The sequence below is a fragment of the Schistocerca piceifrons genome, chromosome 10 (assembly GCF_021461385.2).
Source record: "Schistocerca piceifrons isolate TAMUIC-IGC-003096 chromosome 10, iqSchPice1.1, whole genome shotgun sequence".
Classification (NCBI taxonomy): Eukaryota; Metazoa; Arthropoda; class Insecta; order Orthoptera; family Acrididae; genus Schistocerca; species Schistocerca piceifrons.
In genome coordinates, this window is record NC_060147.1 from 40,824,169 (window position 1) to 40,847,008 (window position 22,840).

The window sequence follows — 22,840 nt, forward strand, 5'->3', positions numbered from 1 at the left end:
CTGCAATAAACATGTTATAAATAAGACAACAACTATTTTGTAATTAATCCGTTAATTTTTGTAACATTTTGGATTCTGGAACAGAATAAAAAGGAGCTTACTTGATATATTTGCTGTTAAGTATTATTAATTCTTAACTGCTGCATGTTGATTTTTTCCAAGAAATTTATTACTTTTGATGTCTCCACTGCAAGCTATATGGTCAGTTATTTTAAAGACATAGTATTACCAAAAAATTTTTCTGAAACTGATATAAATTCTTCTAATCTTTTTCTCCTTTTGCTTAATTAATATCTCAAATATTTGTATTAAGATCATTGTTATTTAAATTTTCTGTAAGTAGCCATAAGCCTATATTTCATTAGTTTCCTTTTTGTATTTCCTAGATGTTTTGTAATAGAATATTTCTTATTGTCTGTAGTACCTTTTTCATTTTCATCTTCTGTTCACACATAAAAAATTTTATTAGAGTTGTGTAAAAATAGCGAGAATTAGTTTTAAAATTTTTTTAAATTATAAAATTTATTTTCAAAAAGTAGTGGAAACTGCGTAGTTGAAAACATAGCATGTGGTTCCTTACCTATCTGAAAATATCATGGAAACAGGTTTTATGCTAGGTGAACGAACATATGAATTAAGAATTAACTGGATTATGGAATTCGCTTCAACTGGACCCAAAAGTTATCGTTCTGAAGAAATTATAAAAATACAGAGATGAAAATAAAGAAATTTACTTTAAACTGTAAGGTCACTTAAAAGCTGAATGGTGAATCTATGATGAGGTAAACTGAGGCTGCTGTGGAGGAAAAGTTGCATTTAGAGTACAAGCAAAAAGCTAGATATGTGAATACTAAAAATTTAATAAACAAAACAGATAATGAAGAATTCTTATTTGGTATGGTAAAAGAATGGTTCTACAAAATTGATACAGGACCATAAGGATTTTAAATTTTTACTAATAAATTTCTGTTGAAGCTAAACGATGCAAACAGTACTAATTTGCTTAGAAAAGTTAGTGAGCTACACATATATATTTTATGTAACACTAATAGCCATAGGTATTTCATTAATAGACATGGAGAGAAGCTATGGTTGGAAGTGAATAATTAATTTAAAATTATTTTGTAAAACACTAAAACATATTTAAAATTGGATGGGATTTTCAATTTCTTGAAGGAGGGAACATTAACCTTAGAAACTTAAAAATAATGATGATGAATTTTGTGATCTAAAGTCTTTGGTTTAAATTCTTTCACACACACACACACACACACACACACACACACACACACACACACACATATATATATATATATATATATATATATATATATATATATATATATATATATATCACGAAAGAGGGAAGGACAGGGAAAGACGAAAGGATGTGGGTTTTAAGGGAGAGGGTAAGGAGTCATTCCAATCCTGGGAGCGTAAAGACTTGCCTTAGGGGGAAAAAGGGACAGGTATACACTCGCTCAAACACACATATCCATCCGCACATATACAGACAGAAGCAGACATATGTATATACACTACTGGCCATTAAAATTGCTACACCACGTAGACGACGTCCTACAGTCGTGAAATTTAACCGACAGGAAGAAGATGCTGTGTAAGGAGGTGAAATGCGTACCATCACGTTTCCGAATTTGATAAAGGTCGGATTGTAGCCTATTGCGATTGCGGTTTATCGTATTGAGACATTGCTGCTCGCGTTGGTCGAGATGCAATGACTGTTAGCAGAATATGGAATCGGTGGGTTCAGGAGGGTAATACGGAACGCCGTGCTGGATCCCAACGGCCTCGTATCACTAGCAGTCGAGATGACGAGGCATCTTATCCGCATGGCTGTAATGGATCGTGCAGCCACGTCTCGATCCCTGAGTCAGCAGATGGGAACGTTTGCACAACAACCATCTGCACGAACAGTTCGACAACGTTTGCAGCAGCATGGACTATCAGCTCGGAGACCGTGGCTGCGGTTACTCTTGACGCTGCATCACAGACAGGAGCGCCTGCGATGGTGTACTCATCGACGAACCTGGGTGCACGAATGGCAAAACGTCTTTTTTTCGGATGAATCCAGGTTCTGCTTACAACATCATGATGGTCGGATACCTGTTTGGCGACATCGCGGGGAACGCACATTGGAGGTGTGTATTCGTCATCACCATACTGGCGTATCACCCGGCGTGATGGTATGGGGTGTCATTGGTTACACGTCTCGGTCACCTCTTGTTCGCATTGGCGGCACTTTGAACAGTGGACGTTACATTTCAGATGTGTTACGACCCGTGGCTCTACCCTTCATTCGATCCCTGCTGAACCCTACATTTCAGCAGGACAATGCACGACCGCATGTTTCATGACCATTAGGAGAATATGAAATCGATGGGTTCAGGAGGGTAATACGGAACGCCGTGCTGGATCCCAACGGCCTCGTATCACTAGCAGTCGAGATGGCAGGCATCTTATCCGCATGGCTGTAATGGATCGTGCAGCCACGTCTCGATCCCTGAGTCAGCAGGGATACAGAAAATGTTCGACTGCTGCCCTGGCCAGCACATTCTCCAGATCTCTCACCAATTGAAAACGTCTGTTCAATGGTGGCCGAGCAACTGGCTCGTCACAATACGCCAGTCACTACTCTTGATGAACTGTGGTATGGTGTTGAAGCTGCATGGGCAGCTGTACCTGTACAACCCATCCAAGCTCTGTTTGACTCAATGCCCAGGCGTATCAAGGCCGTTATTAATCACATGTCAGTTCTACTATAATAAATTTGTCCAATGAACACCCGTTTATCATCTGCATTTCTTCTTGGTGTAGCAATGTTAATGTCCAGTAGTGTGTAGTAGTAATAAATGTATACAAAGAGCACAGTTGCCATGTTTTAGTTGCATACCCTCTTTTTGAGAAATTAATTATATTAATGTCATTTTGAAGTTTGATTAATTTTTATTTTTTAAATTAGTTACATTTACAAAAGAGAACACCTGAAAATTGTCATAACTATGATTCATTAAAAAATAAAATAAAATTAGTGAAAAACTCAAATAAAACCAATATGATTGATTCCTATAAAAATAAAATTTATTTAATTAATTGATCAAAATGAGAGTGTGCAGTAAAAACATGTCATCATCGCTCAGCTTACTGCTGGCCTCAAGAATGTTTCCTTCCACAATGCTTCTTCTATACATGAAGATCGTACTTCGTATTGCATGACGACAAGAAACTATGAACCTCGTTTCCTGAAACCAGTTTCACGGAACTGATTCTGTAGATGGCTCTGGAAACAGCTAATATGTACTTCAAAGAGGCTGGCATTGTCAAAGCACCGGAAATGACCGCGGAGAAGCCTTCGGACGTTGGCGCGCCAGGTACATATAGCCTGCGGGCTCGAGCTCGGCTCCAGTTCACCACCGGCAATGGAGGGTGAAGCTTTGACAATGCCAGCCACTCGTGCTGGCGAAACGTCAGTAAAATCATTAGATGAACGTCGGCCGAAGAACCAGAGACAGAAGCCAATGGTGCAAGATGTTCGAAATTCTGAGAAAAATAGAGGTAAGCTATAGGGAGAGAGAGGTGTTATACAATATGTACAAAGGCCAGGAGTGGACCCCCAAGAAGAAAGTGCTCGGATTAAAAAGAGTGTAAGACAGGGATGTAGTCTTTCGCCCCTACTATTCAATCTGTGTCGAAGAAGAAATTGTGGAAATAGAAGAAATATAATGGAGTGGAATTAAAATTCAAGGTGGATCAATGATACAGTTCGCTGATGACATTGCTATCCTGGGTGTAAGTGAAGAAGAATTCGTGATCTGCTGAATGGTATCAACAGTCTAATTAGTACAGAATATGGGTTAGGAGTAAATCGAAGAAAGACGGAAGTAATGAGACGTAGCAGAAATGAGAACAGCGAGAAACTTAACATCAGCGCTGATGGTCAGGAAATAGATGAAGTTAAGGAATTATACTATCTAGGCAGCACAATAAGCAATGACGGACGGAGGAAGGAGGACATCAAAAGCAGGCTGGGACTGAAGAAAGAGGAATTCTTGGCCAATAAAAGTCTACTAGTATCAAACATAGGTATTAATTTGAGGAAGAAATTTCTGAGGAAGTGCGTTTGGACCACAGCATTGCATGGTAGTGAAACATGGGCTGTGAGAAAACCGAAACAGAATAGAAGCATTTGAGATGTGGTGCTACAGGCGAAAGTTGAAAATTAGGTAGACTGGTAAGGTAAGGTATGAGGAGGTTCCGCGCAGAAGCGGAGAGGATGGGAATATGTGGAAAACACTGCCAAGGAGAAGGGACAGGATGATAGGACATCTGCTAAGACATGAGGGAATGACTTTCATGGTACTAGAGGGAGCTGTAGAGGGCAAAAACTGAAGAGGAAGACAGAGGTTGGAATGCATCTAGCAAATAATTGAGGACGTAAGATGCAAGTGCTACTCTGAGATGAAGAGGTTGGCACAGGAGAGGAATTCTTGGAGGGCGTAAAACCAATCAGAAGACTCAAAGAAAAAGTGGCAAGTTATCCCGGAGTCGGGTTCCTGCCACTGTGAAGTACTACGAGAAAGTGGCCGAACGATGTAGTGGGACAGACGATTTGGTTCTGACGGAATCGTGCGTTACTGCCATGTTATTCAGACAGAGATATGAGGTACAGTGTTCAGTGATAACACCGTAGAGGAGGCAGAGGATATGGAAATCTCTGCGCTTGTCTGCACTTAGCCAGGTTAGTTGTGCACATCATGGTGAAATATGACGAAAGAGCCGAACATCACAGACACAACGAACACAGGCATTAACAAACAGTTCCAGAAGCCATGAGCTTTTCTGAGAGAGGCCTTGCAAAGCAACATCACTGTAATCGATAATTCGAAGTGTAAGTGTTCTTTTTCAGGACAAAAGCAAAGGGTTGTATATATTTCTGTACGGCATACAGAGATACTGCTGCCTTCTGGCACGTTGCTGTTACCTGATCAGTCCAATTTACATTTAATCCATTATTACTAAAAATGGTTCAAATGGCTCTGGGCACTATGGGACTTAACATCTGAGGTCATCAGTCCCCTAGAACTTAGAACTACTTAAACCTAACTAACCTACGGACATCACACACATCCATGGCCAAGGCAGAATTCGAACATGTAACCGCATCAGTCGCGCATTTGCGGATTGAAGCGCCTAGAACCGCTCGGCCACCACGGCCGGCTCCATTATTACTCCTAGCCTCTTTCCTGAAGGCGAGAAGTTGATTTATTCATTTAGTGAATGGCGGTAAGACACAAACGACCAGACAATTACTTAAAATTCTAATAATTATACTTACGAACAAACGTCTGGCATTTTTATATAGGCTATTGCTCCTGGAGTTGCCATCAGGAAATCTTCAAGTGTCCCTTCATATGCTGTCCGAGAGTAATCTTCTGTGATGTGTTTCATGGTTGGATTTCACCGCATTCACAGAATGCAGTCGATTTCTTGCGCCTTTTATGCAGGAAGTAGGCACATCTATCACGCTGGCTACGTATTCTCTTCAGATTTGGCCAGGTTTTATGTGGTAACTCAAAACGCTGAGGCTTTTGAGTAACACATGGAATTTCGCTACTCTGATTTGTTGTCCATTGTTGATGCCAAGCTTAATTTTTCCTCTGTAGCTGTAATTGCCGTTTTGATATGGGGCTTTCAGGATCGAAGGTGGGTATGTGTGACATATTCAGTGTCCTCATGTATTGGTAGGTTACTGTTGACCAAGGTCCTCTTGTAATTTTTCAAAAATGGTTCAAATGTCTGCCGGGCGCGGTGGCCGTGCGGTTTAGGCGCTTCAGTCCGGAACCGCGTGACTGCTACGGTCGCAGGTTCGAATCCTGCCTCGGGCATTGATGTGTGTGATGTGCTTACGTTAGCTACGTTCAAGTAGTTCTAAGTTCTAGGGGACTGATGATCTCAGATGTTAAGTCCCATAATGCTCAGAGCCATTTGAACCATTTTTTTCAAATGGCTCTAAGCACTATGGGACTTAACATCTGAGGTCATCAGTCCCACCTAAGGACATCACACACAGCCATGCCCGAGGTAGGATTCGAACCTGCCACCGTAGCAGCAGCGCAGTTCCGGACTGAAGCGCCTAGAACCGCTCGACCACAGCGGCCGGCTGTAATCTCTCGCTAGTGCGTTTATACGACGCAAATTTGGCGGTGATATACGGCTCAGTACGGGAAGCCATTCCGTAGGATTTTATGACTCTTGCGATCGTTCTCGTTGTGTTATTGGGTTAAGCGTCTATTTCATGGGTGTGAGAACTGTGAAGCCACACTGGAGCACAGTATTCAGCAGCTGAGAAGACAAGCTCAGACCAGATGAGCGTAGGGCAGAGACGGATGCTCCCAATGATGTTCCACAGAGTTTTTGTATAATGTTGTTCCTCGATTTTGATTTATCTCATATTTTTGTTATATGCTCTTTAAATGTGAGAGTTCTACCGAGTGTCACGCCCAGATACGAGGATGGTTTGAAAAGTTCTCGGAATCACCACGAGAGGTCAGCGTTAGCGCAACGATTTGTTCACGTGATATTGATTGGACTGTTGCCTGTAAACACATTCCACGCCAGTGCCCTTGGAAGAGAGCCGTGGCGGTGACGTGGCTCTGTTGCTGTGTCCGCGTAATGATTTGCGAAGATGGAAAAGAATCGAGATTCGAGCAGTAATTAAGTATTTCGTAAAGAAACGTATGAAAGCAAAGGACATTCATGCCGCTTTCCAGAATACACTGGGGGACTCTGCTCCTTCATATACAGCTGTTGCCAACTGGACAAATGAATTTCAATTTGGTCGGGAGACCTTAGATGATGACCCGCGCAGTGGTCGGCCAGGATGTGCCACTACTCCAGAAGTCATTGCAAAAGTGCACAAAATGGTCACGGAGGATCGCCGATTGAAAGTGCGTGAAATTGCTCGCGCTTGCCAGGTGTTATCTGGAAGGGTATATCGCATTGTAACTGAAGAATCTGAAATGAAAAAATTATCTGTAATATGGGTGCTGCCGCGCCGCTGGATCAAAAACGCACGAGAATGGACATATCGGAACAATGTATGGCTAGTTTTAGGAGAAACGACAAGATTTTTTGCGCCGTTTTGTGACCACAGACGAAACTTGGGTGCTCTGCTATACCCGAGAGAGAAAACAACAGCCAAAGCAGTGGAAACATGCTGATTCTCCGCCACCAAAGAAAGCCAAAACTGTTCCTTCGACGGGAAAGGTCATGGGATCAGCGTTCTGGAATAGGAAGGGGATTCTGTTTGTACATTATCTTCCCACTGGGCAGACAATTACTGGAGTTACTGCCCGCCATCCATGTGGAGCACGTGTTGGTCTCACCGCGGAATTCTAGACTGAGCCACACACAACTGATTTCATCAAAGTGTACGGGCCTGAAGACGGCGTTGACGCAGCGTCGAAACTAGTAGCGAAGTAAATATAAAATCTTAAGTACAGCTGGAGGAATTTCATTTTTAATAAAAATTACTGGAGAATACTATGCCAAACTCTTGGAAAAACTACAAAAAATATACTCGAAAAACGGCCAAACTGAGCAATGAAGAAATTCATCTTCCATCAAGACAACGCGCCCGCACACATGTGCCGCCGCCATAGAAAAATTACGTGAACTAAGGTATGAATTGTTGTCACACCCACCTTATTCACCTGGTATGGATCCGTCACGCTTCCATCTCTTCCCAAAACCGAAAATTTTTCTTGGTGAACGAAGATTCACTTCAAATGAAGAGTTGATAGCCGGAGTTGACAACTATTTTGCAGGCCAGGAGGAAACTCATTTTCGTGATGGGATCAATGCAATGGAGCATTGTTGGACCAAGCACATTAATATACAGGGAGACTACATTCAAAAAAGAATTTCAATGATGTAAGCACTTTTTTTCTATTCCGTTCCGAGAACTTTTCAAACCACTCTCGTATTTTGGTATTTCATTGTGAGGCATGTGTTTTCAAACTGTATCCTAAGCACCGTTTTGGTATATTTGTTGTTCAGATGAAATAATGTAACCTCTGTTTTATTGACGTTTGGTTGTAGACTACATTTCCGGAACTACCCTTCCAGGTCAGCTGTAAGGACCTCCTCTGATTCCTATTTGTCCTATTTAGGGTTAAAGGTTGTAGGGATTCTCGATATTTCGGGCTAAAGAGCCTAGAGTGATCAACCGGTACCTCTTGGGCTTTAGATGTGTTGAGGTTTAACCCTATATCCTGCGTCCATTTTGATAGTCACACATGTCGGTATTGAGATTGGGAACTGGGTGTTCACAATGAATAACGTATCTATGGCGATGGCTTCTTTATCGCAAGTATGTATCACTCATTTTGCCTTACTGCGATTGCCTCTTTGAGGCTTCCTACTCCAATGAAAGCAGTGATGATGACAACCACTGACTGTGTGCTCTCTTACTGGAGGTAATATTGATAGCTACATGTTTTCCTATCTTCAGTCACCCACGGACTTGCGCACTCGTCGCTGGATAGATGCTGATAAGTGAGCTGGAAACCCATGGACAGAAATAGGCACTGTATTCTGAGTTGGGGCGTATTAGAAAATAGTTAACGCACTTCAGGTAGCTTCTTTCGAAGTTATATCTGACCGCGCTAATCGGCAGTACTACACCATGTGAAACGTCCCCTTTATAACAATTATACATGACTGTGCTTAAACTGACACACAATATTTTTAGCGCAACGCAATCTGACTTTCAAAAATCCCTACAAAAGAATGGCCCTGACTAACATTAACCTATACGCTTCACAAATCACTTACCTCACAAAAATCTTCGCTGCTCAAGCTACTGCAATACAGCGAGCGCCACTACTGCCAGCTAAATAAAAGATTCAAACTATGGAAGGCACTAACTACTGATAGGGATAGTTAGCAAATGAAAGATATTAATAGAGACCAAACAATGTATTTACCTTGATATCATCATATATAAATATAGCAGTTCATGACAAATTTCAAAACTCCGCCATCTCTCTCCCCACATCCACCACTGCTGGCGGCTCACCTCCAACTGCACAACGCTACGCGCTGTTCACATCCAGCTGCCTAACGCTACAATGGCGGGTATTACAACAATGCAAAGCAGCCACAGACTGCACACAGCACCGCCAGTGATTTTCATACAGAGGTGGCGTTACCAATAAAAAACCTAAACAGCCTACTTACATAGCCCCCATGCTCCCCACAAAAAAAATTTACAAATTGGATTGGGCAGTGGCCAATACAGATTTGAAAAAATTTTTCATAATTACGATAACAAAGAAATCAAATGCACACACTTATTGATACAATGTTGGTCAAAAGCTAAAATTTTCTCACAGTCCATAAAGACAGTCCTCACCATTCGTCACAGTAAAATTGCAGTGTTTTTCTCAAAGTCTGAGCAGTAAAAGCAAATGCACACAGAAGTAGTGGATTTCCATGCAGTCTTGAAGAAGTAGCGTTGTCCTTCCAACGGAAAGACAGTGCTGACTCTTGACATGCTGACAGGTAATGGGCCACAACAGAGCAAACCCACAACAGAGTCATTCGAAGTTTTGAAGAGTATTGGTAGGTAGGTCATCACAGAGCAGACCCACTGTAGTCCTGGTAGAGATTGTGGTATTGGTGGGCCACCAGAGGTGCAGACCCACTGCATTCCTTGTAGAAATAATGGTACTGGTGAGTCAGCAAAGGTGTAGACCCACTGTAGTCCTTGTAGAAATAATAGTATTGGTGGGTCATCAAAGATGCAGACCCACTGTAGTCCTTGTAGAGATGGCCAGCAGCCATCTGTTGTGACTTTGCAGGTGCACAATCACCATTGAAGAGTCTTGCGGATAATATAGCAAGTCCATAACCACCACTTGTCCACTCACAAAAAATTTGTTTGACCTGTCCTTAGAACCAGCAATGCTGTTATCCAGTCCCTTGCTGAATTATTAACACACGTGCAAACACTATCAGTCCCTACTTCTCACATATTGTCCATATACTATGACCAACAGAAACGTGTGCAGTGAAATGGAACTTACATGTTAATAATATCATGAACTGGTGACAATTACAATTTTATAACATAAGAATACAATAACAAAGCTACAAAATACATCATCAAAGAACATAACAATACAGATAACATTTGTAGTAAAACAGGGTTTACAAATAGAAATAGACATATACGTCAGTGTAACAGGAATTATGACATGAGTACATACATAAAAGATCAGAATAACTTTCGAAACATCAACTTTACACATGAGCATTAAAACAAAACAGAATAAATAATGTCTAAACATCTTTACAAAGTAAATAACATAGTATTAGAAAATTCTACAACATAGCTCTCATCAGCTAAACACATAAAGACAGGAAAAACATAAATACCCAAGGGTACACAAACATATAGCGGAATAATACAAGGAAAGGACAGGCTTTGTTTTACTGCAGTATTTTGCAAACAAAACTTTCTTTACTTCTCGGAGATCTCCCTTCGTTCTTCATTATTTCCAAAAGTCCTATCTATACCTGCTTTCTGTACTTTTCTCGTATAGCCTCTCAGTGCATTTCTTCAAATTCATCGCAACTCATTCTCTTATAGGCTACCCCCTCTTAAGCTAACTTAAATCTACTGAGCTCAGATGCTAAACTAAGGGACGAGGCAATGCAGCAGCACAAAACAATTAACACAAACAGCAATGATAAAAAATACAAAAGGCAAAGCAAGCAGCATAAATTACAACTAATATAAGGCAATGAGCAGCAAACAAAAAAATAAATCAGTAGTAAACTGGATTAGCAGAGTAACACAAATTAAAATTCAGTAGCACTATGCCTGGCAAACAGCAGCAGTAAATGCTCTAACGTATACCTAAGCATGACAAAGCTCAAGCAGAAAAAATAGTACACTAAAGATAACAATGCAGATAAGGGAAATGTATAATCACATCTTAATGTCTAAGTAATTAAAGTGGTGCACCACAACAACTTATTGTAAAAAAAATATTACCATGTACTTGAAAAGAAAATTATGTGTCCAGTTACTGTTACTAGTCCCTTCTTATTGTTCTTTCCTTTCCAAGTGCTCCTTTTTTTAAAGAATGTGGATTAAAAAATTATAATTTAATAGATCTGTTGACAGAAAGTGTTCACATTAGCAAATGCGTCTAAGTTTGTTTTATAAAACTAATGCTGTAACACAGCTGGAAAACAGATGTCAAATGAAATAAGCAATTACACAAACCAAAGCATAAAAATATCATTCAATAGTCATGTGGCATTTCGTAAGTCAGTAGCTCTCAACTCTCATAGAAAGACACTTGTCATTATCAGGTTTGCAGATGTAAGAATATTTCCCATCAGTTTATAAGCATTTCAGTAAGTAGCAGAAAGTAGGCGCTCCACAATATAATCATATGTTTCCAAGTAATGAGCGTGTCTTATTTGCGATGCTTTCCACAAAGGAATGTCAATAGCGAGGTTAATGGTCTCTCTTTTTTTTTTTCTCCACCTGCGCCTCTGAAAGGCACTAATGGCTTTTTTCCAGGTGTCTGTCGCGCAGCTGGGTGCCCACGACGCATTACATGCAGGTGGTCACTTAACTTTCTTACGGAAATATTTACGACAGCAGTTTCCACTACAGTGACAGTCTCATACACAAAATTTCACGGCTCGAGAATTTGCATTGCAAATGTGTAGAAACAAAATCTTATCAATATAACAGTGTCATCTACCTCAAACGTACTTTAAAAATCATGCTCCCTTACCAAATATATCATTCAAAGCTCTCATAGTATCACAATGGTTCCGAAAAAATATGAGCATTTCACAAAGTACAGACAAAATACAATTTCATAAGTGTGAAGTTATCCAACTGTGTAATTGCGTAAACATCTGTCACTGATGTAATTAAAAAAAGTTTATCTCTCAGTTACATGATCAGATAGCTGTGTAATTTGTGTGTTAGAGAAATATGGTACCGATGTGTAAAGTTGTATAAGCAAATACCATATTAGCTAGGGTTCCTTGTGGTTGCCACACACATGGTACACAAAGTAGGCATGTACCCCCCTGTGGATTAATGTAATTATACCCTCAAGTGTTACAGATTACAGCAATGGAATGAAATGTATCACGGAAAACTTTCTTTGTAATTAAAAAATCTTTAAAAATAAATGTTTTAAGTATAAAATTGATCACTCAAATATGTGTACTGTAGCGCTAAACTGTGCGTCTTCTAACATAATCTCTGTGGAAGTGTCGTAGTTATCGTCCTCCGAAAGCTAAGTTCTGCAGAACTCAATGTACTTACCTCATGATAAACAAAAGTGAAATGCTTTGCGTATAGATATCATAGTTATTATGCTTATTGGCGTGATGAAGAAAGTACTGTACAGTAACGTATTGTTGTGCCACGAAAAAGGCTGTCTCATTGTTGCTATACCACAAAAGTTACTACTAAAACATGTTTTTCTTTCCAGAAGAATTCAGAAAACTGTGCAGATATAAAACAGATACACCGCAAAAGCAACATTGTAAATTGTCACTCATTAGTAGCGTCGTGATAAAAATCGTGTAGCTGTCACATAAACTAACCTCTGTGTCATCTGGTATCTCTCAGAAAGCACTTTAAATTCAGAATGTATTTTCAAATAAACCAAAATGTTGCATTAAAATCTCATTAGCAGTACTAGTAAATGTTCTAAGTATGTGAGCCTTATAGTCGTTACGTAATCGTGCAACAAACAAGCAAGAATGTACACACACAATAACACTGTGACGTCTGTTCACTATAACAATGCATTCGTCATTTCTGTTTAAATAAGTTCTCTTGGTTCTTGATTGGATATTTAACTTCAAACATTGTTGCATGTTAACAGATTCTAAGTCTGACAAGCATACTAGTAATGTAAAGTGAAAAGTTTTATGGCAATGACAAAGTTAAAAAGCAGATTATCTTTCAATAAACGGTTTTACATGTGAAATGTGGTGTAAACCTTTACTCTTCCTAGTACGCAGAGTTTCAACTTCAACGCAATTATCATGTGGTATACGTCAGATTCTGTAAGGTCCATTGTAAACTAGAAAGAATTTGTGACTCAAGTGTTTCTTCTTATGTGACAATGAATGAGCTTTAATGAGAACTTTCTGACCAATATACAACTTCTTTGCATTTGCTTTACCGTGTAGTTTTCTCCTTTTGTCTGCTGCAGATTTTATATTTTTAAGAGCCAAATCAATTATGTCTTTGTGTCGAGGTTTACGTGTATTCGGGAAAGGTACAAGCTCTCTGATTCTGTTTGGTGGTTCTTCATTCTTCAGTACAAGAGTAGGTGGTAAAGCAGTGGAGTCGTGAGGCATTTCATTCAGCACGTTTTGAAATAAGTGTAAATATCTGTCCCAATGCTGATGCTTTCTGTGACAATAAAGTCTGCAAAGCTTATTGATTTCTTTCATAATCCGTTCAGACGGGTTGCAATGTGGTGAGTACAATGAAATAAAAACAGGTTTGATTTTATGATTCCGAAGCGTGCGTGACCAAACAGCAGATCTAAATTGCGGTCCGTTATCTGAAATGACTTTAGCAACGTGGCCAACTTCATGTAAGAAATTTTTAACAAAGGCGTTGGATACAGACCGTCCAGTGGCTTTACGTAACGGTGTGAAAGAAACAAATTTTGAAGTAAGTTCAACAGCGACTAGAACGTACGAAAATCCATTGGATGTTCTGACAAGCGGTCCCAAGAGATCAACAGGAGCAAATTCTTTTAATTTAGAAGGAATAATAGGAAACAACGGAGCACGATGTGAGACAGTAGATGGTTTCGCCTTTCGACAAAGTTTACAAATAGACAAGACTCTTCGAATTCTTTTTTCCATATTGTTAAAATAACAAGTCGTTCGAAGAATATGATAACATTTTCGTGGACCAAAATGTGCGTAGCTGAAATGAATGTACCAAATGAGCTTATTAACAAAATCGTCTGGAATGCAAAGTACCCATAGCTTGTCATCAACAGTGCAGCGTTTGAAGAGTATGTTGTTTCTAACCAGGTAATAATGCCGAATCTGTGTGTGTGTCTTTTCATGCCATTTGCTCTTGATGTCTTTCCAAATCGGATCTTTATCTTGTTCATGAGCAATGTCCTTTAAAGATGTGGTGATGAAGTTTTCAAAGGCGAGTTTCTGAATGTAAAGAATACTGTGCAAGGTCTCATGATTTTCATGAACAATAATTTGCAGTTCTTTTATGGCTGCTTCGTGATTCTGTAATGCATTTTCATGCCGCGAAAAAATAGGTTGAAAATGCTCACAAATTTGAGTTTTTACGTCATTACAGACTTTTTGACATTTCGATTCAATGTTATGTAACTCAGTAGTTAAATCTTCACGCGTTTGTTCAAGAGTTTGTTCCACTGAGTCTAACTTTTGAAGCTGTTGCTGTGTTTGTCTCTGATTTTGTTCCATTGTGTCTAACTTTTTGAGATTTTGTTCCACTGTGTCTAACTGTTGCTGTGTTTGTCTCTGGTGTTGATCCATTGTGTCTAACTTTTCAAGCTTTTGTCCCATTTGTTACATTAATTGTAATAACAATGCACTGGTGTCTGAAACATGTTCCTCAGTGCTTTTCGGCAGTGAAGTTGCACCGGCAACATTCACATTTTGACAAGCGGAAAATGTGTCTTGACTCATTTGAGAAAACGGTGAGAACCCAAAACCTGAGTCTGCAGTATTTGCAATATTGTGTTCTGTCATTCCCGATTCCTGAGGCGAGCTGTTGCCGACCAATCGATCGATAACGCTTCCCTGTTCACTACCTGTTTCACTGTCTACACCATTGTTTGTCGCCCGCTCCATTTCCCTATGCGCAATTACCAAATGACTACTTTGAACATTAGTTAATTCATTACTCTGCGGCGCTAACACACTGCCTTCGTCTTCACTGTCATTTCTCAGTTTACTTTGGAGCCTAGTATTACGTTTTTCACACGCCATAATTGTCACAATATTTCACACGATAACACAGAAAAGCACAATTTGAAGAGCAAAATAAAATAACATAGCAATGGAAATAATGTCTACTTAATTGCCAGCGCAGCTGCGAAATACTTGGTGCAAATCTACATGCATGCCACAACTGTTTTACTGTACAACAATGAAAAACTACAACTACAAAGGAAATCCTCTCTATGATTACGCGCTACCAATAAACAATAGCTACACCAATTACACAAACTACAAGAAAACAAAATCAGAAGATTCCAGTGAGGTATCCTCGGCTAAGGGTCGCCATATGAAACGTCCCCTTTTTAACAATTATACATGACTGTGCTTAAACTGGCACACAATATTTTTAGCGCAACGCAATCTGACTTTCAAAAATCCCTACAAAAGAATGGCCCTGACTAACATTAAGCTATAAGTTTCACAAATTACTTACCTCACAAAAATCTTCGCTGCTCAAGCTACTGCAATACAGCGAGCGCCACTACTGCCAGCTAAATAAAAGATTCAAACTATGGAAGGCACTAACTACTGATAGGGATAGTTAGCAAATGAAAGATATTAATAGAGAACAAACAATGTATTTACCTTGATATCATCATATATAAATATAGCAGTTCATGACAAATTTCAAAACTCCGCCATCTCTCTCCCCACATCCACCACTGCTGGCGGCTCACCTCCAACTGCGCAGCGCTACGCGCTGTTCACATCCAGCTGCCTAACGCTACAATGGCGAGTATTACAACAATGCAAAGCAGACACAGACTGCACACAGCACAGCCAGTGATTTTCATACAGAGGTGGCGTTACCAATAAAAAACCTAAACAGCCTACTTACACATGTACGAATATTTCTTCGTATTTATTTTATCTTCTTCTTAACTGGAAAAGGATTGCCACGTCTTCTTATACAGCAGGATAATTTAGTCTCCCTTGCCGAGAAGGAACTGCATCTCAGACTTCACGTAAGTCGTTGGCATAGGCCAAGAATTGCTTTAGCTGTTCCACGAAACGATAGTTCTATAATTCAATCAGCCATAGATACTAACTGACTGCATTGCGCAGTAATATATAAGTACGAAGTGTAAGAAAAAAGTAACGGAAATTTTTGAAATTTCACGTGCTTTATAATCCGATTTACAAAACTTTTTTTATCTTGTCGGTACACATGTTTCTCAAGTATGTTTGCGTATTTAGCTGTTCTGAATATTTAATTTATTTTTGACAGACGAAAAGTGCGCTCGGCAACGCCTATATACACTACTGGCCATTACAATTGCTACACCACGAAGATAACGTGCTAAAGACGCGAAATTTGACCGACAGGAAGAAGATGTTGTGGTATGCAAATGATTAGCTTTTCAGTGCATTCAGAGGTGGCAACACCTACAACGTGCTGCCATGAGGTGAGTTTCAAATCGATTTCTCATACACAAACACCAGTTGACCGGCGTTGCCTGGTGAAACGTTGTTGTGATGCCTCGTGTAAGGAGGAGAAAAGCGTACCGTCACGATTCCGACTTTGGTAAAGGTCAGATTGTAGCCTGTCACGATTGTGGTTGATGGTATCTCGACATTGCTGCTCGCGTTGGTCGAGATCCAATGAGGTGCCATTGATACAGGACCATAAGGATTTTAAAATTTATTAATAAACTTTTCTTGAAGCTAAACAATGCAAAGAGTACTAATTTGCGTAGAAAAGTTAGTGAGCTACACATATATATTTTATGTAACACTAATAGCCATGTTGTTGTTGTTGTGGTCTTCAGTCCTGAGACTGGTTTGATGCAGCTCTCCATGCTACTCTATCCTGTGCAAGCTTTTTCATCTCCCAGTACCTACTGCAACGTACATCCTTCTGAATCTGCTTAGTGTATTCATCTCGTGGTCTCCCTCTACGATTTTTACCCTCCACGCTGCCCTCCAATACTAAATTGGTGATCCCTTGATGCCTCAGAACATGCCCTACCAACCGATCCCTTCTTCTGGTCAAGTTGTGCCACAAACTTCTCTTCTCCCCAATCCTATTCAATACTTCCTCATTAGTTACATGATCTACCCATCTAATCTTCAGCATTCTTCTGTAGCACCACATTTCGAAAGCTTCTATTCTCTTCTTGTCTAAACTATTTATCGCCCATGTTTCACTTCCATACATGGCTACACTCCATACGAATACTTTCAGAAATGACTTCCTGACACTTAAATCAATACTGGATGTTAACAAATTTCTCTTCTTCAGAAACGCTTTCTTTGCCATTGCCAGCCTACATTTTATATCCTCTCTACTTCGACCATCATCAGTTATTTTGCTCCCCAAATAGCAAAACTCCTTTACTACTTTAAGTGCCTCATTTCCCAATCTAATTCCCTCAGCATCACCCGACTTAATTAGACTACATTCCATTATCCTTGTTTTGCTTTTGTTGATGTTCATCTTATATCCTCCTTTCAAGACACTGTCCATTCCATTCAACTGCTCTTCCAAGTCCTTTGCTGTCTCTGACAGAATTACAATGTCATCGGCGAACCTCAAAGTTTTTATTTCTTCTCCATGAATTTTAATACCTACTCCGAATTTTTCTTTTGTTTCCTTTACTGCTTGCTCAATATACAGATTGAACAACATCGGGGAGAGGCTACAACCCTGTCTTACTCCCTTCCCAACCACTGCTTCCCTTTCATGTCCCTCGACTCTTATAACTGCCATCTGGTTTCTGTACAAATTGTAAATAGCCTTTCGCTCCCTGTATTTTACCCCTGCCACCTTTAGAATTTGAAAGAGAGTATTCCAGTCAACATTGTCAAAAGCTTTCTCTAAGTCTACAAATGCTAGAAACGTAGGTTTGCCTTTCCTTAATCTTTCTTCTAAGATAAGTCGTAAGGTCAGTATTGCCTCACGTGTTCCAGTGTTTCTACGGAGTCCAAACTGATCTTCCCCGAGGTTGGCTTCTACTAGTTTTTCCATTCGTCTGTAAAGAATTCGTGTTAGTATTTTGCAGCTGTGGCTTATTAAGCTGATAGTTCGGTAATTTTCACATCTGTCAACACCTGCTTTCTTTGGGATTGGAATTATTATATTCTTCTTGAAGTCTGAGGGTATTTCGCCTGTTTCATACATCTTGCTCACCAGATGGTAGAGTTTTGTCAGGACTGGCTCTCCCACGGCCGTCAGTAGTTCCAATGGAATATTGTCTACTCCGGGGGCCTTGTTTCGACTCAGGTCTTTCAGTGCTCTGTCAAACTCTTCACGCAGTATCGTATCTCCCATTTCATCTTCATCTACATCCTCTTCCATTTCCATAATATTGTCCTCAAGTACATCGCCCTTGTATAGACCCTCTATATACTCCTTCCACCTTTCTGCTTTCCCTTCTTTGCTTAGCACTGGGTTTCCATCTGAGCTCTTGATATTCATACAAGTCGTTCTCTTATCTCCAAAGGTCTCTTTAATTTTCCTGTAGGCGGTATCTATCTTACCCCTAGTGAGATAGGCCTCTACATCCTTACATTTGTCCTCTAGCCATCCCTGCTTAGCCATTTTGCACTTCCTGTCGATCTCATTTTTGAGACGTTTGTATTCCTTTTTGCCTGTTTCACTTACTGCATTTTTATATTTTCTCCTTTCATCAATTAAATTCAATATTTCTTCTGTTACCCAAGGATTTCTACTAGCCCTCGTCTTTTTACCTACTTGATCCTCTGCTGCCTTCACTACTTCATCCCTCAAAGCTACCCATTCTTCTTCTACTGTATTTATTTCCCCCATTCCTGTCAATTGCTCCCTTATGCTCTCCCTGAATCTCTGTACAACCTCTGGTTCTTTCAGTTTATCCAGGTCCCATCTCCTTAAATTCCCACCTTTTTGCAGTTTCTTCAGTTTTAATCTACAGGTCATAACCAATAGATTGTGGTCAGAGTCCACATCTGCCCCTGCAAATGTCTTACAATTTTAAACCTGGTTCCTAAATCTCTGTCTTACCATTATATAATCTATCTGATACCTTTTAGTATCTCCAGGGTTCTTCCATGTATACAACCTTCTTTCATGATTCTTAAACCAAGTGTTAGTTATGATTATGTTGTGCTCTGTGCAAAATTCGACCAGGCGGCTTCCTCTTTCATTTCTGTCCCCCAATCCATATTCACCTACTATGTTTCCTTCTCTCCCTTTTCCTACACTCGAATTCCAGTCACCCATGACTATTAAATTTTCGTCTCCCTTCACAATCTGAATAATTTCTTTTATTTCATCATACATTTCTTCAATTTCTTCGTCATCTGCAGAGCTAGTTGGCATATAAACTTGTACTACTGTAGTAGGTGTGGGCTTCGTATCTATCTTGGCCACAATAATACGTTCACTATGCTGTTTGTAGTAGCTTACCCGCATTCCTATTTTCCTATTCATTATTAAACCTACTCCTGCATTCCCCCTATTTGATTTTGTGTTTATAACCCTGTAGTCACCTGACCAGAAGTCTTGTTCCTCCTGCCACCGAACTTCACTAATTCCCACTATATCTAACTTCAACCTATCCATTTCCCTTTTTAAATTTTCTAACCTACCTGCCCGATTAAGGGATCTGACATTCCACGCTCCGATCCGTAGAACACCAGTTTTCTTTCTCCTGATAACGACATCCTCTTGAGTAGTCCCCGCCTGGAGATCCGAATGGGGGACTATTTTACCTCCGGAATATTTTACCCAAGAGGACGCCATCATCATGTAATCATACAGTAAAGCTGCATGCCCTCGGGAAAAATTACGGCTGTAGTTTCCCCTTGCTTTCAGCCGTTCGCAGTACCAGCACAGCAAGGCCATTTTGGTTATTGTTATAAGGCCAGATCAGTCAATCATCCAGACTGTTGCCCTTGCAACTACTGAAAAGGCTGCTGCCCCTCTTCAGGAACCACACGTTTGTCTGGCCTCTCAACAGATACCCCTCCGTTGTGGTTGCACCTACGGTACGGCTATCTGTATCGCTGAGGCACGCAAGCCTCCCCACCAACGGCAAGGTCCATGGTTCATGGGGGGGACTAATAGCCATAGGTATTTCATTAATAGACATGGAGAGAAGTTATGGTTGGAAGTGAATAATTAATTTAAAATTATTTCGCAAAACACTAAAACACATATTTAAAATTAATTATGGGATGGGATTTTCAATTTTTTGAAGGAGGGAACATTAACCTTAGAAACTTAAAAATAATGATGATGAATTTTGTGATCTAAAATCTTTGGTTTAAATTCTTTCATATATATATATATATATATATATATATATATATATATTAAAGAAAGATGCTGTGACTTCCAAAACGAGAAAGCGCTGGTAGATAGACACAATAAAGAACACACAAACACACACACAAATTTCAAGCTTTCGCAACCCACGGTTGCTTCATCAGGAAAGAGGGAAGGAGAGGGAAAGACGAAAGGATGTGGGTTTTAAGGGAGAGGGTAAGGAGTCATTCCAATCCTGGGAGTGTAAAGACTTGCCTTAGGGGGAAAAAGGGACAGGTGAACATTCGCTCAAACACACATATCCATCCGCACATATACAGACAGAAGCAGACATATGTATATACACTACTGGCCATTAAAATTGCTACACCACGTAGACGACGTGCTACAGACGCGAAATTTAACCGACAGGAAGAAGATGCTGTGTAAGGGGCAGAAATGCGTACCATCACGTTTCCGACTTTGGTATAGGACGGATTGTAGCGTATCGCGATTGCGGTTTATCGTATCGCGACATTGCTGCTCGAGTTGCTCGAGATGCAATGACTGTTAGCATAATATGGAATCGGTGGGTTCAGGAGGGTAGTGCGGAACGCCGTGCTGGACCCCAACGGCCTCGTATCACTAGCAGTCGAGATGACAGGCATCTTATCCGCATGGCTGTAACGGATCGTGCAGCCACGTCTCGATACCTGAGTCAAAAGATGGGGACGTTTGCAACACAACAACCATCTGCACGAACAGTTCGACGATGTTTGCAGCAGCATGGACTATCAGCTCGGAGACCACGGCTGCGGTTACCCTTGACGCTGCATCACAGACAGGAGCGCCTGTGATTGTGTACTCAACGGCGAACCTGGGTGGACGAATGGCAAAACTTCGTTTTTTCGGATGAATCCAAGTTCTGTTTACAGCATCATGATGGTCGCACCCGTGTTTGGCGACATCGCGGTGAAAGCACACTGGAAACGTGTATTCGTCATTGACATACTGGCGTATCACGCGGCGTGATGGTATGAGGTGCCATTGGTTACACGTCTCGGTCACCTCTTGTTCGCACTGACGGCACTTTGAACAGTGGACGTTACATTTCAGATGTGTTACGACCCGTGGCTCTACCCTTCATTCGGTCCCTGTGAAACCCTACATTTCAGCAGTGTAATGCACGACCGCATGTTGCAAGTGCTGTACGGGCCTTTCTGGATACAGAAAATGTTCGACTGCTGACCTGGCCAGCACATTCCCCAGATGTCTCACCAATTGAAAACGTCTGGTCAATGGTGGTCGAGCAACTGGCTCGTCACAATACGCCAGTCAGTACTCTTGATGAACTGTGGTATCGTGTTGAAGCTGCATGGGCAGCTGTACCTGTACACGCCATCCGAGCTCTGTTTGACTCAATGCCCAGGCGTATCAAGGCCAGAGGTGTTTGCTTTCTCAGGATCTATGCACCCAAATTGCGTGAAAATGTAATCAGATGTCAGTTCTAGTAAAATATATTTGTCCAATGAATATCCGTTTATCATCTTCATTTCTTTTTGGTGTAGGAATTTTAATCCCCAGTAGTGTAAGACAAGTGACTGGCGCATTTGTAAGATCGTTTACTGCTACTACAATGGCAGGTTATCAAGATTCAAGTGAGTTCGAACGTGCTGTTATAGTCGGCGCACGGGCGAGGTGATACAGAATCTCCAAGGCAGCGATGAGGTGCGGATTTTCCTGTGCGACTATTTTACGAGCGTACCATGAATATCAGGAATCGGGCAAAACATCAAATCTCCGACATCGTTGCGGCCGGAGAAAGATCCTGATAAAACGGGACCGACGACGACGGTAGAGAATCGTTCTAGGTGACAAAAGTGCGACCCTTCTGCAAATTGTTGCAGATTTCAATACTGGGCCATCAGCAAGTGGCAGCGTGCGAACTATTCAACGAAACAACATCTAAATGGGCTCTCGGTGCCAAAAGGTCACTCGTGTACCCTTGATGACTGCACGACACAGAGCTTTATGCCTCGCCTGGACCCGTCAACACCGACATTGGACTGCTGATGACTGGAAACATGTTGCCTGGTCGGACGAGCGGATATAGATGTACAGGTATGGAGACGACCTCATGAATCCACGGACCTTGCATGACAGCGGGGGAATGTTCGAGCTCGTGGAGGCCCTGTAATGGTGTGCGGCGTGATATATCTAGATATGATTCTGACACGTACCTAAGCATCCTGTCTGATCACCTGCATCCATTCATGCCCATTGTGCATTCAGACGAACTTGGGCTATTCCAGCAGGACAACGCGACACCCTATATATTCAGAATTTGTAAAGAGTAGCTTCAGGAAGACTCTTCTGAGTTTAAACACTTCAAGCGGCTCTGAGCACTATGGGACTTAACTACTGAGCTCATCAGTCCCCTAGAACTTACAACTAATTAAACCTAACTAACCTAAGGACATCATACACATCCATGCCCGAGGCAGGATTCGAACCTACGACCGTAGCGATCACGCG